Below are 18,131 nucleotides of genomic sequence, written 5' to 3'. Positions count from 1 at the left end.
AAAAGAATAGCAACTTTAAAAACAATAGGTCTCTAAATCTGAACTACTAGAGTTGAATTATTACCCTCTGGGGGCTTTCAAAACACAAACACTGAAGTACTTAGAAGGAAGCATACTAACATCTGCACTTTACTTTGAAGTTCTTTTTTTTTTTTGAAAAAACTAATGGATAATGTAGGGTGTGTTATAACATTACACATGTCAATATAATATACAATGAACGTGATAAAGTACAGTCGTGGAGAGAGAACTGTGTTGAATGAACATCACTGGGTATAACCTCCTATGCAGTCAAGAGATGCAGTACAGCTAGGGATTTGGCTTAGAGATAAAGCACCTGACTACGATGTGCAAAGCCTTGGTTTTGAGCATGTGTGTGTGTGCTCAAGAGGGAGAGAGAAGGGGAGGAGACATAAGCTATAGGAGGCCACTGCCAGTGTATAGAGGAATACTGCTTCACAGTAAGCTTTTGTTTATATATGTATCTATTTATGTACCTACTTACATATATATTCCTATATAAATAGAAGAATTCTCTAAAATAATGATAAAAGTATATAGAAGTCTGGGAATGTAGCTTCAGTGATAGAGCACTAGCCTACACAGAGTCCTAGATTCAATTCCCAGCACCACCAAATAAGAACATAATATAAATATATAAACTAGTAACATACTTCTTTGGTATCATTTTCAAGTATTATGCACTGTATATAATTGCATGTGCTATAAATTAGGTTCTGGTGCTGCTGATTAAAGGAACTTTTTAGCTCCAATACACTCTTATGGGACCAGTGTTATATACGCAGCTGTTTGTTGACCAAAGCATCATTCATTATGCAGTAAATGGTATATATGAAGATATTAATGGTGGAAGAATCTAAGTGGTGGGCATATAGTATTCACTATAAAATTCTTTCAGTGCTTGAAATTTTTCACAATATGATGTTAGGAGGAAAACAGCCGTGCTTGGTGTCTACCCTAGGGTCTGATTTAATTGGTCTGAGTAAGTCCAAGTACCAGAAAGGAAACAGAAATAAAGAAATAAATGATTCTGGTACAGAAAGATAATGAAAATTGCATCCTAGACCAAATAATACAAATGTGAGAGCACAGTGTGGAAGAATGCAACATGAAGAACTAAAGGGGGTGGCATGGCCGTTAAGCACACTTGCTGCTCTTCTAGAGGACCAGCACCCATGTGCAACCACCTGTAACTCTAGCTGCAAAGCATCTGACTCTTTCTTCTAGCCTCTACAGGTATGCAGACACAGACACAGACACACACACCCACACACAGAGAGAGAGAGAGAGAGAGAGAGAGAGAGAGAGAGAGAGAGAATGAATTACTTTTTTAAAGATTTATTTTAATATGTATATGCATGCATGTGCACAAAATGCATGCCTGGTGCCCAGAAAAGAGAACGCCAGCTCCCCAGCAACTGGAGTTACCGCCAGTTGTAAGTTGCCATGTGAGTGCTGGGAACCAAACCTGTGTCCTCTGCAAGAGCAGTAAGTGCTGAGTCATCTCTCCAGGCCCAATAAATCTTTTTTTTAAAAAAGAAAAAAAATAGGAACTAAAGTGGGAGACTGAAAAGTGGGACACAGCAGATCACTGCAGGCCTTTCATGTTCCGCTCTGCATGTGGCACTGGTCAGGAACATGGCTGAATGGCTCTTTTTAAGAAGTTCTGGAGCTGGACAGTAAACGTCCCATGTTAAAATTAAAAGATGACATTGTTGATCTAAAAACAAGGCTATGGAGACACGGCAAAGAGAGAAAAGAGGTGTTGCCTGGAGGAAGAGACCAGCTGCTGCCCATCTGCACAGAGAACGCTAGGATGCCTTGAACTCACAGCAGGGGACTTCCGGCTCAGGACAGTCCTTTAAATTTCCCAACAGTTGCTAAAATTCTAAACCAGTTTCCCTAGAGAACCCCCCAGATTAATTACTGTTACATCTAAGATTTTACCCATTATCTGGAGTATTTCACTAACATGAGATCATATTTTGGAGTTTATAAAAATGTATAAATCTATTTGTTAGGTATCATTGTTCTCATTCATTAAAGCAAGTATTTTATCATCCACGATTTAGTAGGTTCTTCTAGGTGCTGGGAATAAAACAGTGAGCAAATCTAAAGAAGCAAAGTTTCAGAGATGTTGCCAGTCACCCATCACACACAGAGTGGCTCAGGAGGCAGAGACCTGAAAAAATGTTTGTGTGACAATGGAATCACAGCACGACAAATCACAGTTGCCTCTACAGGCAAAGGAACAGACTACATAACCTCAAATTTACTTTCTTTTTAAACTTTATTATTGTGTGTGTGTGTGTGTGTGTGTGTGTGTGTGTATGTGTGTACATATAACATGGTACACATGTGAGGGTCAGAGGGCAACTGAAAGGAGTCAGGTCTTTTGAATATGTGGGTCCTGGGGATCAAACTTGGGTCAACAAGCTTGGCAGGCAGTGCCTTTCTGTACTGAGTCATCTCATCATTCCGTCCTCCAGTGTACTTTCTAGATAATCTCTCAGATCACCATTTAAAATAAAATCTATTTAAAATAAGAAAGGGCTGGGGCAACATAGCTTAGTTGCAAAGCACTGCCTAGAATGTAAGTGCTAATTTCAATTCCCAGCGCTGTAAAAAAGGAAAAAAAAAAAAAAAAAAGCAAACTGTTAGAGGAGATCTAAAATGCATTAAGTCAATAAAATGAAAGAGGGACAGGAAGAAATAAAACCTACTCCACATATTAATCACATTTCTTACTTCAACAGCCTGTGTCAGCTGCGACTGGCATGGTCAACTCAGGCCTAGGGAGTACTGTGGTGCCCTTGACGCCTGGTTATGAGAATCTGATCTCTAATTAAACCGTGCCAAGGGGTTTGCTTTGGCAGAAGACTGGAACTCTGCAGCCTTGAATTTGCTGAGGGATGCCCTTTAATGCGTCAAAGGCACTCCCACTATGCGGCCTCTAGCCACTTGCTCTAGTGTAGCAACAAGCAACTGCTGGGGCAGCAGGGAAGGAAACTGTAGGTGGTTTTTGGCTGTTATGAAAGCTACTTTAATTTCTGAGGCTCTGTTGGCTCTTACATAAAATACAAACAAGACTACTCTCTTTAGTTATCATAAGAATGAAAAAGATTAAAGCATTTAAAAAAGAAACTACCTAACATGCTGCTTGACACAAAATGGGTGCCCAATAAATATTTGTTCCCTCCCCATCTTTCTGGACCATTCCGTAAACCCACTTCCATCTCAGTATGGTTTCATGTCCCTGCTTTTACTTAAAATGTGCCGATTTATCTGCCTACCAAACTCCTATTCATTATTCAAGATCCAACCTGACTCACTTCCTCTAAGAAACCTTTACAGAAGCCCCTTACTTTTCCTCAAAATGTAATGGCATTTTATACATATTTTTAAGCATTTTCTTTTTTTATTTTCATTTTATGTATATGAATGTTTTACCTGCATATATATTAAATGTACCCCTGTGTGCAATGCCCACAGAGACCAGAAGAGTATCAGATGCCCTGGAACTGGAGTTACAGATGGTTGTTAGCCACCATGAGGGTGCTGGGAACCGAAGGGGAGGATATTCTCTACAAAAACAGCCAGTGCTCTTAACTGCTCAGCCACCTCTCCAGTCCCTATGCAGCAATTTTCTAATTTCATCTTATCAGCTATAACCCATACTTATTGTAGTCACTAGACCAGGAATAACTCAAGGGACAAAACTGACTCTGATTAATCTATATCTCCAGGACCCGCCCAGAGCAGACATGGAACACCTCAGGTAATTAGCCACAGCCCACTTTCTAAGGCAACCTGGTTTAGCAGAAAACATAAAGAAGCTGGAATCATCCTGAAAGAGTCAGCCAAGTCTAAGCCTTTATTTATAAGATCCTGAAATCCCGGGGTATATAATTTACCTAAGCTCACTAAATGAAATACTGATAAGGACATGACTAGTCTCTTAAAAGTACTCTTTGGACACTAATTATAATTTGAGACAGAAGGAACAAAGGCTATACTGAGAGTCTTCCTAAAGAAATAGGAGAGGTAACAAAGAGATGGAAATGGCAGAGATTTGGAGTGAAAGACATAAAGCTCACTCAGGCTAACTCTGTACTAGCACACGCACACATGCACACACTCCTCACTCCCAACACTTCTGCAGACTACTAACTAGAGTTACTTCCAATAGATCAGTAATTACAGGTCTTCTAATCCTCTCCCTACCATCTTGGGAAATTCCAGACCAGCAGCTCCAATTGAGTTATACTCAGTACTTAAGAAAAAGAAAACAAATCAAATTTAAACTAGGTATGGTGGTATGCACCTGCAGTCCCAGATACTCAAGAGGCTGCAGCAAGGAGCTCACTTGTATAGGAGTTCAAGGTCAATCTGGGCAACACAGTGAGAACCCATCTCAAAAAATAAAATTAAAAAAAAAAATCAAATTTAAGTTTGAAAACCTCCAGACTGGGGCTGGAGAGATGGGTCAGCGGTTAAGAACATTGACTGTTCTTGCAGAAGACCCGGGTTCAAATCCCAGCACCCACATGGCACCTAACAACTGTCCATAACTCCAGTTCAAGGGGAATCTGACAGCTTCTTCTGTCCTCTTCAGCATTGCACGGCATGGGTGCACTCAACTACATGCAGGCAATACACTCATACACATAAAAAATAAAAATAATAAACAAAATATTTTTTTAAAAAGGATTAATGGAGCTAGAGGTTATGCATAGTTGGAAGAGAAAGAAAGAAAAGAAAGAAAGAAAGAAAGAAAGAAAGAAAGAAAGAAAGAAAGAAAGAAAGAAAGAAAGAAAGAAAGAAAGACCTCCAGACCCACACAAGAATGTCCTTCACTGGGAAACTTGAAACCTATATTGTCAAAGAGCTGAAAGAAACCACAAAGGCATCCTGGCTCAACCTCCCAGGAAACAACAGAATTTTTCCTATCTCCTAGATGGTTGACCTTCCAGCCAATTCTTGAACACAGCTTGCGATTTCCAACATGCTGCCTCAAAGGAGGATGAAAATGGACCACTGTTCACCTCTAAAAGGTAATCAGGTATAAGTCCATCAGTCCTCCAATGCTGATTTACATTAGTCATGTATGATCACCCAAATTTTTGTCCCTATTTTTCTGTATCCTCTAACCAGATCAAGTTCCTGTCCATTTCCTGATTCAAGCCCTTCTACTATCCTGCTAGAACTTCTCATTTGTCACTGGCTAGTTCCCTTTTACCTGCTTACCTTAGAAAAAATCTGCATATCTATCACCTGAAGAAGAGACTCCTCAAGTTGCCCACTGCCCACACTGGAGGATGTTTTCTCTCACACTTAGCCTACAGACTTTGTCCTTAATTTTCAATGCCATTTGCCAACCGTTTCTTTTTATTTTTTTTAAATATTTTATTTATTATTTTTATTTTATGTGTATGCATTGAGTGTATTGGCTGCATGTAGAGGGTGACAGATCCCCTGGAACTGGAGTTATGGATGGTTGTTAACCATCATGTGGATGCTGGGACTCGAACCTAGAACCTCTGGAAGAACAGCAAGTGTTCTGACCCATCTCTCCAGCCTCAGTAATATGATTCTTTGAGAGGTTGTATATACTGCAGGCAGCGAGGCTGTCGAATCCCCTGGAACTGGAGTTATGGACAGTTGTTAGCTGCCATGTGGGTGCTGGGATGCGAAGCCAGGTCTTCTGCAAGAACAACCAGTGTTCTTAACCTCTGAGCCATCTCTCCAGCCCCTGCCAACCATTTCTTTGCCTTTCTCTCGTAAAAACCTATCTCTCTGTGAGTCACCTCTGAGGATACAACAACACTTATTTGAGCTTACTATTCATTCCCTAGTCACTCCCACACAACGGCATCAGTTTCTGATTCAGTCTGCTTCTTCACCCCTCAACTTAGTTATCACTGTAGCTAACTGACTTCAATAGCCACCACAATGAGTCTATCAACATCCTGGCCACTCCATTTTCCGACCTCAGGTCCATGTTAGCCAATACCCCTGTGATCACATCATGAGTCAGACCACCAAATATATGCCAACTCCAACATTGCAAATGAATCATATATACTCCAAATACAACAGCTCACTTGCTCAAGAACTTCCAATACAATTCCTCAACTTCATTCTGAGCTCCAATAAACTACTTATCAGTTAGTTCCACACAACCCTCACCTTTACTTCTTTTTCCCTAACCACAGTCCTTCGAAGTTACCCAAACTCAATAAGATGGCTTAGAGGGCAAAGGCATTTGCCACCAAGCCTAAAGACCTGGGCTCTACCCCTGGTGGATATTGTGGAAGGAGAGAACCAGTTCTCACAAGTTGTCTTCTGACCTCCACACTTGTGCCTTGGCTTGCGTTCTCTCCCATGCTCGCACTCTTCTCTCCCTCCCTCCCATTCCTCTTCTCTTACCTTTCCCTTCTTTCCCTCCCTTTCCAAAATTCAACTAGCAAAGTCTCAGTTCAGATAGCTCTCCCAACTTTCTCTAGACTGAAGCAGCATGATCTCAGAGAATACGATAAAATTCGGTAGCTGCTTTCACTTTAAAGTTACGGTATTTCCCTATATGACTTCCTACTTCCTCTGCCCGAGCAGATGAGCTTATTTTTAATAAAGAAAGAAAAACCTTTGCAGGAAAACTCTATCCTCCATCCCCAAATCTACATGCCTCCCTACACACACAAGCACATTCTTCCTCCTAGTTATAATGAAGATAATGTCCTTCCCTCAAAACCATCCTCTTTTCCCTGTACTCTACACTTGCTTGCCATTTCTCTGGAATGATCTTTCAATTTCATCAAGCTTTCCTTCTGTTTGATATATTTAGTCACTTGATATATTGTCATTCAACAAATAATTTACAGCGTGTCAGTACTAATCTTGTTGGATAAGACAAAATTCCTATACTCATGGATATTACATGTGTAGTAAGAGAAGCAGACAAAGAAATGAGCAATTAAATAAACAATGTCAAGTACATATGTATGTTTAATATCCAGAAAATGATCATTCTAAGCAGATGGAACTGTAAGTACAAATGTCATATTTAAGAATATAATGGGTACCAGAACAGCAGAAAGGCCGGCAAGACTAATGAACAAGGAAAAATGTCAAGAGGCCAAGATTAAAGGACTAGGGCTATACTTTCTGTGGTAGAGTGCTTACCTAGCATGTTCAAGGCCCTGGCTTTGATTCCAAACACCATAAACAAGAGAAAAATTGAGATTAGAATTACAGCTAGAGGTCAGATTGTCCAGGGCCTTATAAACTACATTAAGAAGTCTGGGTTTTATAGCAACGAGAGGAAGGCACTAGGGTTTTTAAAAAATATTTGTTATTCATATTTTTTGTATATGAGTGTATTGCCTGAATGTATATAAGTGCACCCATGTCATGCAGTGCCCCCATGGAGGTCAGAAGAGGGTGTTGGATGCCCTGGAACTGGAATTACAGGAGGTCGTTAGCCACCATGTGGGGCTGTCCAGAAAACAGGCCTTAGCAGCCTAAGAGTGAAGAAGACTTTCTGAAGAGGTGACTTCAGAGTTTATTTTTGCAGGAAAAATAAGTACAGCTATTAAGTATCAACTACATAGTTTTTATGTTTTATAAAATTACCTTCAAGCTTTATAATAAATTCTTCAAGGTAGTGTATTTGATTTTATATTTGAAACTTAGATTAATAAACAGTAAACAGCAGAACTAGAATTTGAACTTAATTCCTTTCCTCTTTATGTATTTATTCCTATATAATAAAGAGGCACTAAAAACATCTTTTATATTTGCCACCTACTATCTCTTTGACCTAATGAAGTACCCTTGTATACCAGTTTGCCTCCACTTTGAGCACGGAGCTCAATTATCAATCCTGAAATCCTTCTCTATTCCCTCTTTTCCTTTTATCTGTTGAGAACTGAGACTCAGTTTTGGACTAGTCAGTGGCATCTTTAGGTTTTCAGGCTATAGCATCTGAGCATTTTCTCACTGTTTATGAATGCATTCAGGAATAACCACAATAACATCAGTTCAGCACTTACAAAGCATTTTCACACCTTCATTGCGCCACTGGATCCTCACCAATCCTACAGAGTGTTATGTTCCTATTTTAGGAGTCAATGAAGTAAACACCTGACCTACCTGGTCTCTGAACTCCATGGAGTGCCTGAAATTTAATTTAAGAAAACAGGAGGAAGGGGAGGAAGAGATCAAATGGCTCAGAGAGGGTGCTCAGCAGTGAGTCACCCAAATGGCTTAGAGCCAGAAATGAACAGGGACAAAGTCTGTTTCCTTCCAGGGTACTGAGTATTTGTTTAGCCATGCACAGTGATCTGCCTCATATGATTTTTTGTTTCCAATCTCAGTAATACCTACAGTCTAGTCCCAAAGGCAGATAGAAAAGAGACTATAAGAAAACTCTTTATACACAACATGCACATACAGTCAGGAAACAACATGCTTATAAGCAAATTCATATCACCACTAGAAAAGACAAGTTTGGGAGCCAGCTCTGCCACTGATTTGCTGAACCCAAGTTTTCCTCCACTGCATTTTCACAGCTCCATGTGCCTCCTTCTATTCTACGACACAAGGTTCCATACTTGACCTGCATCTGAGGGTAGCAAATGAATCCAATTCCCTGTTTTTTAAAATTTTTATTATTTTTACTTTATGTGTATATGTGTACTGCCTGCATGTAGGTGTACCTGTGTCATGCAATGCCTGAGGCAGTCAGAAGAAGGAGTTGAATTCCCTTGGAACTGGAGTTATGGATAGTTGTTAGCTGTCATGTGGGTTCTGGGAATCGAACCCGGGTCTCATGCAAGAACAGCCAGTGCTCTTATCCGCTGAGCCATCTCCCCAGCCCCAATTCCCTCTTTTTAAATTCCCCAACATCATAATAGCATAGTTTGGATGATTGGGGGGGGCGGTGCACACGCACGTGCATGTAAGGGCTGTGTGTGCACATGTGGGGATCAGAGGACAACTCGTAGGAGCTGGTTCTCTCCTTCCTCATGTGGGCCCCAGGGCTGGAACTCAGGTCTTCAAGCTTGGTGCCAAGTACCCTTACCTACTGAGCCATTTCACTGGCCAGAGAGAATACTTAATAATGGAGAGATGCCACATGGAAAGTATTTTTGCATGTATACAAGTCCACACTCTAGACAGTGTCAATAAAGTAGCAACCTGGTCATTCTCCTTCGTTTCCTTACTCTCCCACTTTAGGGACACTGCCTAAGAAAAAAAAATGCTGAGTAAAAATAAATCATTCCAAAGAGACAGACTTCAGAGGGAGAAAGAATTAACCTATATGTTCCCTTTTACATCCTATAATCTTACCCTCCACACCCACACCCACCACCAAATAAGCTCTAACTTGCCAAGTCATCTTCTCCAAAAGAACACTATCTTTTGCTCCAAGACTCCTCCTCCTCCTCTTCTCTCTTCACTACCGATCCCCTCCCCCACCCATTCACAGGTCAGCCTCCTTTCTTTCAGGTCAGCAGTGCCTCAGAGCTGCCAACTGGGAACTGGTCATCTCCCTGCACCTCATCTCACTGAAGGGACTGATGAGAGTCTCTATCTAGGCCTACTGACACTTCAAGCCTTCAAGCCCCTGACATCGTCTTGCTTTTCCCTTCTGCCCACATTCTGCCAACACTCCCAAGGAGATGGGGAATGAATTCAGGAAGAATGACACTTACTGACAAGCCCTAGGACAAAGCATGAGTGTAGGGAGGAGAGAGCCTGGTACTTAAGGAAAACAGAACTTAGGGAAGCTGGAATGTTTGGACCTTACAAACATCAAAACAAAGGTCCCTACAAACCAGCAACCTACTAACAACAAGAAAGCATAACCAAAAATTTTAAAAGGAAAAAAGCCTAACCAAGAGGAGGAATTCCGACCCAAAGGAAGAAAGGAAAAACTGATTAAGGAGGGGGAAGAGATAGGAAAGGAAAAGCATGAGGACACCAAGCAGAGAAAATGGTGGGGTGGGAAAACAGGTGAGGGGGACAGTTGAGAAGAGAGAGAGGAAAAAAAGAGAGGATGAAGAAAGAAAGGGAAGATGAAGGCTTACCAGAGACATGCAAGCATTTTGAAAACGGTGAGGAAAAGTAGGTCCAAAATAACCAAGGTAAGTCAGCATTAGATTTGACATGAGTTTCTTGGTGCCAGGTAATAAAGCGGGATGGAATTACAGTGAATAAGACATTACACAGTCTCAGGGTCTGTCATTTACTTAGTAGAGCAAGAACATTGCTCCAAAGAAGACAGCCTGGTTTATAGCAGTTATAACTGGCCAGTTCAGAGAAAAATATTAATATGCTGTCACTTGCTTCTTCTCAACCCCACCTCCTTGCACTCAGCATAACTACAGACCCTGCATTAGCACTGGCATGCTAAGAGACTGGCTTCCCTAGAAGTCACTGGTTCTAAACAGACCAGCAAGATGCATACAGCCTGCTGTAAACAGGCCACCCAGTTCTGCTTTCCAAGATCACCTTGTCTCCTACAGAGTTAAGGAGGACATCACTGCAGCTGGAGTTCCAAACACAAGCCCCTCACTGCAGATCAGGAAACTGAGGCCCACAGAGTCTGCCTGAACAGGACCAGCTCCTGGTGTCCTATCTTGTAGTGTACTCCACCTCTTAGAGAACAGCCCCAAGGTCCCAGGAAGCCAGCAACAAAACCAAGGCACAGGGAAGCATCACCCTAGCCAACAAGCAGAAGGGAGCTTACAAAGGAGAGGGGCCTCACCACAGCAGTTCCCCAAAAACCCAGCTTCCCCTTCACACCCTTCCCTAGCCAGATCTCTGATTCCAGCACAGGCCTAGCCCTGGGTTGGTTTAGTGAAGGTTCCACCCTCAGGCCGTTCCCTCAACAAGGGTTCCTTAAGGAGGTAAGAGGAATCTAAAGCTTTTCCCATCCCATCCCCAATCCTAAGAGACCCCCTACCCCCGACCCCCCACCCCCGGCATAGGCCAGCTGGGCTACCCCCAAAGAAAGCCAGCACTACCTGGCGGGGAACGCGGGCGCAGGCATCTTGTGTATCTGCCGCAGAGCCGCACCTCTCCCTTCCCAGCGCCAGGACAAAGCCGGGGCTCCACCAGCACGACTGGCAGGATTCAGAGGCCCGGCTCCTGCTGCAGCAAGCAGCAGCCGCCCAACTCCCGAGGCACAGCACGCTCACGCTTCGCCTGCGAAGGGGCGGGGAGGTAGGGAGGGCGGGACTGAGGAAGGGAAGGAGGCGGGGAGAGGCCGCGCTTCTCCTTTGGCTAAGAGGCGCTGAGTACCGGAGGCGGCTCCATTCCCACCATTCCCACAGTCTCCACAGTCCCCCACTCAGTCTCCAGCAAGAGGTGATTTCTCACCAGGTTCAAGCTTCCCTGGCCTATCAGGGCTCTCCTGAACTCCAAATTCAAGAAGAGAACCAGAGCTCCTCTGGAACTAGATATTGAGGGGTCTTCCTCAAATCTGATTCAGGATTCTATCAGATTAGATTTAGAGAGATGAACTGTATCTCTTCTGCTAACTCTAAAAGGTGTCCCATGAAAGACACTACTGGCCCTTACAGCATCCCCTCCTCTAGGCAAAGCACCAGCTCCTCTTTGTTAAGAGCTATTAATTGTATGTGTACTGGTGCTTTATAAACCTACTTCTATCTCACAGCCTTAGGAAGTAAGCACGGCACCAATCTTCATGTCAGAACTGAGGTCCAAGGAAAATTTGGTCTCTAAAAGAAATTTTTTCTTTTCTTTTCTTCTTTTTTTTAAAGACAGGGTCTCTCTGTAGCCCCTGCTAGCTTAGAACTCACTATCGCTATTGTAGACCAGGCTAGCCTAGATCTCTGGGGTGCTGGGATTAAAGGCAAGCACCACCACCACCAGCTCATATAGAATTTCTTAAGTACCTGTTGTGTATCAGACACTGTGATGGAACTAAACTGGGCAACACATTACAGAGCCAACTCTAGACAGACAAACAGACACACACACACAAAGGGTGCCTCCTGAAATATGAAATGATAAAAATGCACTTTCACACATTTCCAAATGCTCCCCTGGAGGCATTATGCTTCAACACCTCACCCCACTTACCCAACCATGCCCTTGAGGGACATGACTGAAGTCAAGTTATGCAGATTATCTCTTCCAGGTCATAATTAAGAGTTTAGATTTTGCTACAGTTTTTAGCAAGGGGGGGGGCGGGGGGGCACTGGAACGTTTTTAAACTGAATGAAAAGATGTAACTTACTTTTTTTTTGGTCTTTTTGAGGCAGGGTCTCCCTGTAGTCCCAGATGTCCTGGAACTCACTATGTAGACCAGGCTGGCCTTGAACTCACAGAGATCCGCCTGCCTCTGCCTCCTGAGTGCTGGGATTAAAGGTGTGCACCACCACGCCCGGCATAACTTACATTTTTAACAATCACTGACTAGTCAACAGACGGGAGTTAGGGCAAAAAAAGCAAGTTAAGAGCATCTTCTAGAACTATAGGCAAAGAAAATGGTAATAATTTACACTAATATATTAGATGAAAATAAATAGCACATTCTGAAGACACAGCTTGGAAGCAGCAGCAGCACAAGTTAAGACAGTAGTGACTCGCACATCTGGTAAATGACTAGGTCACCTGTATCATGGTCTGACTCCTAAGTCTATGCTTATTTTTATTGCTCTTTTATTTGTTTGGTATACAGCAGGTCACTGTTAGTCATCTTTGAATTGTAGTAGCCCTCTCTTGGCCTGGCAAAGAGAAAAGGACCAGCATTAAGCCTGACTTGCATGGTGAGTATCCATCTTCCCTGACAGATGTCTGTACTTCTAGTCAATGTGTCAAATTAGTCTAACCGCAGAGTAAGAACTTCATGAGGAAAGACAGAACTCTGCTCTTTTGTTAAGTATCATTCACCCTTCCAGGTCCTGAGTGCTTGCACTACTTGGCAGGGAAGATAGGAAATTTCTACATTAAAGAGAATTGGGAACAGGATGGCTTAAGAGGTAAAGGCACTTGCTGACAAGACCGATGACCTGAGTTTGATCCTTTGGACACACATGACAGAGAGAACCAACTCCCACAAGTTGTCCTCTGCCTTCCACATGCACATGTATATACAAAAAAATATAATATTTTTTCAGTCTTTTAGAAACAGGGTCTCCCTGTAATCCCAGCTGTCCTGGAACTCACTATGTAGAACAGGCTGGCCTTGAACTCACAGAGATCTGCCTGCCTCTGCCTCCTGAGTGCCAGGACTACAGGCGTGCGCTACCACGCCTGGCTATAAACATAATTTTTAAAGAAAGAATTGGTCAATAATGCAAAGGAAGCTTTTCTGTACTAAAGAACTCAGCTTCAAAGTGTTGTAGGGTTTCTTTTTTTCTTTTTTAAATTTATGTATTTTTATTTTATGTGTATAAGTGTTTGCCCACATGTATGTAAGTGCACTATGTGCATGCAATGCCCATGGAGGCCAGAAGAGGGCTTCAGAACCCCTGGAATTGGAGTTTCAGAGCTGTTAGCTTCCATGTAGGTGCTAGAAACAGCAGAAGTCCTCTTCAAGAGCAGCCACTGCTCTTAACAGCTGAGCTATATTTCCAGACCCACTAATTGGTTTTTTGAAACATGGTCTCACTATGTAACTTGGGCTGATCTTATCTTTAAAAAAAAGAAAAAAGGAAAGAGGGAGAGAAGAATCTAGACACAGATTTTATACTTTTCACAAAAGATAACTCAAAATGGATCATAGATCTACATGCAAAACTATGTAAGATTGTAAGATGATGCAAAACAATCTAGATGGTCTTGGATTTGACAATGGTTTTTAGATGCATTATCAAAAAAAGAAAATCCATGAATGAAAATAGACAAGTTGAATTTGATTAAAATTTAAAACGAATGTGATTAAAATTTAAAACTCTAAAGCTGGGCATGGTAGTACACACCTTTAATCCCAGAACTTGGGAGACACAGGCAGGCAGGTCTCTGTGAGTTTGGGGCCAGTCTGGTCTACAGAGTGAGTTCCAGGCCAGTCAGAGCTACATGGTGAGACTCTGTCTCAAAAAGAAAGAAAGAAAGAAAGAAAGAACCATATAATTAGAAGAAGCATTTCATTACAACAGCATTGACATATTCAATAACAATTTCCAGAGCTAAGATATATGAAGGAAGGAAGGAAGGAAGGAAGGAAGGAAGGAAGGAAGGAAGGAAGGAAGGAAGGGAGAAAAACAAAGAAAGTTAAAACCCTGTTCTGCAAAAGATAATGTTAGGAAAAAAAGAGGAGACAAGGCAAGGACTAGGAGAGAGGTATGTGAAAAGTACGTCTACAAAAAGACTTGTATCCAAAGTATGCACAAAATCTTAAAACTCAGCAACAAGAAAACAACCCAGGAGCTGGAGAGACGGCTCAGCAGTTAAAGACCACTGGCTGCTCTTGCAGAAGACTAGGTTCGATTCCCAGCACCCACGTGGTGGCTAACAACCATCCATAACTCCAGTCCAGGAGATCTGATGCCCTCTTCTGACCTCTGCAGGCACTGCATGACATGGGTGCACTTACATACATGCAAGGCAATACACTCATACATGTAAAATAAAAATAATAAATAAAATATTTTTTTTAAAAAAGAAAACCCAATCCAAAAAAATTGGGTAAATGCTGGGGAATGTAGCTCAGTGATACAGCAACTGACTGGCTTGCATGAAGTCCTGGACCTAATCCCTGGTACTGACAAAAAATATCCAGCAAGTGGGTTGGAGAGATAGCTCAGTAGTTAAGAGCATTGGCTTTTCTTGCAGAGGGCCTGGGTTCAGTTCCCAGCACCCACATGGCATCTAACAACCATCTGTAACTCCAGTTCCAAGGGATTCAACACCCTCTTCTGGTCTCTGTGGGCAATGCAGGCACATGGTGTACCTCTACATACATATAGGCAAAACACATTAAAAACAACTACAAAGTTGAGGTTGTATTGAAAATACTTTGGCACCAGCAAGATGGCTCAGCTGTTAAAAGTACTTGCCACACAAGCCCAATGACCTGAATTCAATTCCCAGAACTCACATAAAAGTGTAAGGAGAGAACTGACTCCATAAAGTTGTCCTCTGGCTTCCATATGCATGCCATGCACACACCCACATAGTAATAAAGAAACAAACAAAAATAAGGAAAAGAGACTGGGGATATAGCTCAGTGGTAGAACGCTTGCATGTTTGAGGCCCTGGGTTTAATCCCTAGTACATCCAAAAAAAGAAAGAAGGAAGGAAAGAAGGAAGAAATGGATGGAGAGAAAAGGGAAAGAAAAAGAGAGAGAGAAAGAGAGAGAGAAAGAGCGAGCCAAGTATGGTCATGCACACCTGTAATCTCACCACTTAGGAAGCTGAAGCAAGTTACAGAACAGCCTAGGCTAATAAGAACTTGTCTTTAAAAGGAGATGGGACAAAAGCTCTGAACAAATGATTTACCAAAGTCAAGTAAGTATATAAAAGATATTCAACATGATAAATTGTTAGAGAACTCCAAATTAAAACAACAATGTGATACTACTAATAGCTACCTATAAGAATGACTAAAATCCAAACACTCACTACAAATGCTGACGAAGATGTGGAACAGAAATGCTCTTTCATTGCTGATGAAATATAAAATGGACAATCACTTTGGAAGACAGTTTGGCAGTTCCTTATAAAGCCAAATATAGGCTTACTACACAATGCAGAACTGAACACTTAGGTACTTACCCAAATGAAATGAAAACTATATTTATACCTCAAATCTGCCCCTTTGTATACAACTGCCCCAAACTAGAAGCAATCAAAATATTCTTTAATTGGTCAATAAATATAGCAAGCCCATACAATGGTGTATGCAAAAAAGGAACTCTCAAGCTACAAAGGGACATGGGAAGCCAGATGTGTTGGCACACACTGTTAATCCCAGCACTTGGGAGAGGCAAATGGGATCTTTGTGAGTTTGAGGCCAGCCTGGTCTACATAGTAAGTTCCAGACCAGCTGGGGCTGTGGGGAGACCCTGTCTCAAAAAAGAAAGAAAGAAAGAAAGAAAGAAAGAAAGAAAGAAAGAAAGAAAGAAAGAAAGAAAGGAAGGAAGGAAGGAAGGAAGGAAGGAAGGAAGGAAGGAAGGAAGGGAACTGAGGGAAACCTTAAATGTGGCTGCTAAGTAAAAGAAGCCATTCTGAAAATACTAGATGATTCCAACTATATTCTAGATCATAGAAAACACAACACTATAGAAACAGTAAAAATACAGAAGGAGAGGGTTTAAGAGATGAACCATGGGGCATTTTTGGAGCAGAGAAAAGAGTCTATAACACAGTAATGGTAAATACAAGGAAAATACATGGGAAATGCATTATGTATCTCTCAAAATCCACAAAACTATACAACACAGAGTAAACTAATATAAACTATGCACCTCAGTAATAGCAATGCATTAATACTAGTTCAACCAATTGTACTACACTAATTCTGATAAAGGAAACTAAGAGCTAGAGAGGGTTCTATGTACACTCTGCTCAAATTTTCAGTAAACCCATAATTGCTCTGAAAATGGTTATAAAGGGTGGTTTAAAGGAAAAAACAGACATACATGAAACTCACTCTCTTTTTAACTAGATTCATTAGACCAAAACAATGACTGTCAAATTGCTGCAAAAGTTTCTGAGACCCTCTCAACTTCATACTTATCTCACTGTAGACTGGGAATGGTGCAAACTACACTTTGAGGAGTTTGAGGTGTTCTAGGGCAACCTCCTCTGAACCCAGCCCAGTCTGAAATGACCCCAAGGGCTGACTCTTAAATACAATCTGTCTCCTATACAGAACACAGTGCTACCATTACCTCCCTTTAACTATACTTGGTACTGCTAATGATTGAGAAGCTTCATTAGAGTTTTAGTCAATGCAATGCCTTTGGTTGACACTGAGCTTCGGCAGCCAAACCACCATCGTCTGCCTCCTTCAGCCTACCCATGTGTTGCCATTCCTTTGAGACTTAAAATGCAGAAGCTTGGCCTTCCTCCTATATTTCATCTTCATTTCATTTCATCTTCAGTGCATCATCCAAGCTCTCAATAACCTAGCACACTGGCTTTCCCTTCTAGTCCTTGTCATCTACAAACTTATTAAATACGCAGTTTCCTAAAATATTTATCAATCATTCATCATGTGTTCTTGTTGTCTTCCCTGTAGTACTAGGGAATGAACCTTGGTCCTCACACATGATGACACTCAAGGCCTCTACACTGATACCCAGCCTTCTTTTTACTTTCTTTTTTTTCCTTTTTGAAAGAGGGTGATACTAAGTTGTCCAAGCTATCCTTGAACTTACTCTGTAGCCTAGACAGGCTTTGAACTTGTGGCCCTCCTGCCTGTCTTCCTCAGTACCAGGATTACAGGCCTACCCCACCAGACCCAAGTTCACCACATGCTCTTGCATGTACTAGGTTTTAGGGATTAAAAATGCCTAAGAAATTCACTCTAACTCCAAAATGCCACCACTAATAGAGGAGGCAAGCATACGTAAGACTAAAAAGCAAGTTGGGCATAGTGGCATGCCTGTAATTCCTGCAGAAGCAGGAGGATCAGGAATTGAAGGCTATCTTCAGCTACAGAGGAGCATATTCAAGGCCAGCATAGGCTACATGAGACTCTGTTTCTAAAAAACCAAAACATATAAACAGAGTAAGTAGGATGAGGAAGAAGAAACAAAAATGCATCTATTATATGGCATGAAAAGATGAGATTCTGATATTTCTGCTTTAGTTTGCAGTTCTGAGAAACCAAACACTGTTTTCATAACCCTCCCCCAAGACTCTCATGTGTGTGCGTGTGTCTGTCTGTCTTTCTTTCTCTGTCTTTCATTGGTGGTATAGGAAACTTGGCTGCCTCTGATGAAATACAGGACTTATGAAATTGAGGCATGCTTGTAAGATACCAACAGTTTCATTTATTACTAAAGACTAACAGTTTTTGATCAAGGAAAAAATTACTAAAGAAATGAAAAGGCATGCCAGGTATGGTGGCAAGCACCTGTAATCTCAGCACTCAGAAGGCAGAGGCTGGGGTACCACTGTAAATTTGA

General features: G+C 41.7%; 1 protein-coding gene across 3 annotated transcripts in view; it reads right to left on the bottom strand.

Moving 5' to 3' along the window:
* Positions 1-18,131, bottom strand: part of Pak1 (p21 (RAC1) activated kinase 1) — a 167,667-nt gene that overhangs the window by 79,610 nt on the left and 69,926 nt on the right. The window contains exon 1 of one of the 3 annotated variants that reach the window (XM_029568829.1): positions 11,052-11,241. The exons of 1 other annotated variant lie outside the window; for it this stretch is intronic. The gene's annotated coding sequence lies outside the window, so the exon portion shown is untranslated. Of the gene's footprint in view, positions 1-11,051; positions 11,242-18,131 lie in introns of those variants that run through there. One more of the 3 variants, XM_008844210.3, reaches the window with a different exon arrangement.

The sequence above is a fragment of the Nannospalax galili genome, unplaced genomic scaffold (genome assembly GCF_000622305.1).
Source record: "Nannospalax galili isolate Female #2095 unplaced genomic scaffold, S.galili_v1.0 scaffold278, whole genome shotgun sequence".
Lineage (NCBI taxonomy): Eukaryota > Metazoa > Chordata > Mammalia > Rodentia > Spalacidae > Nannospalax > Nannospalax galili.
Note: the sequence above shows the minus strand (reverse complement) of the source record. Positions and strands in the feature narration are given on the sequence as shown.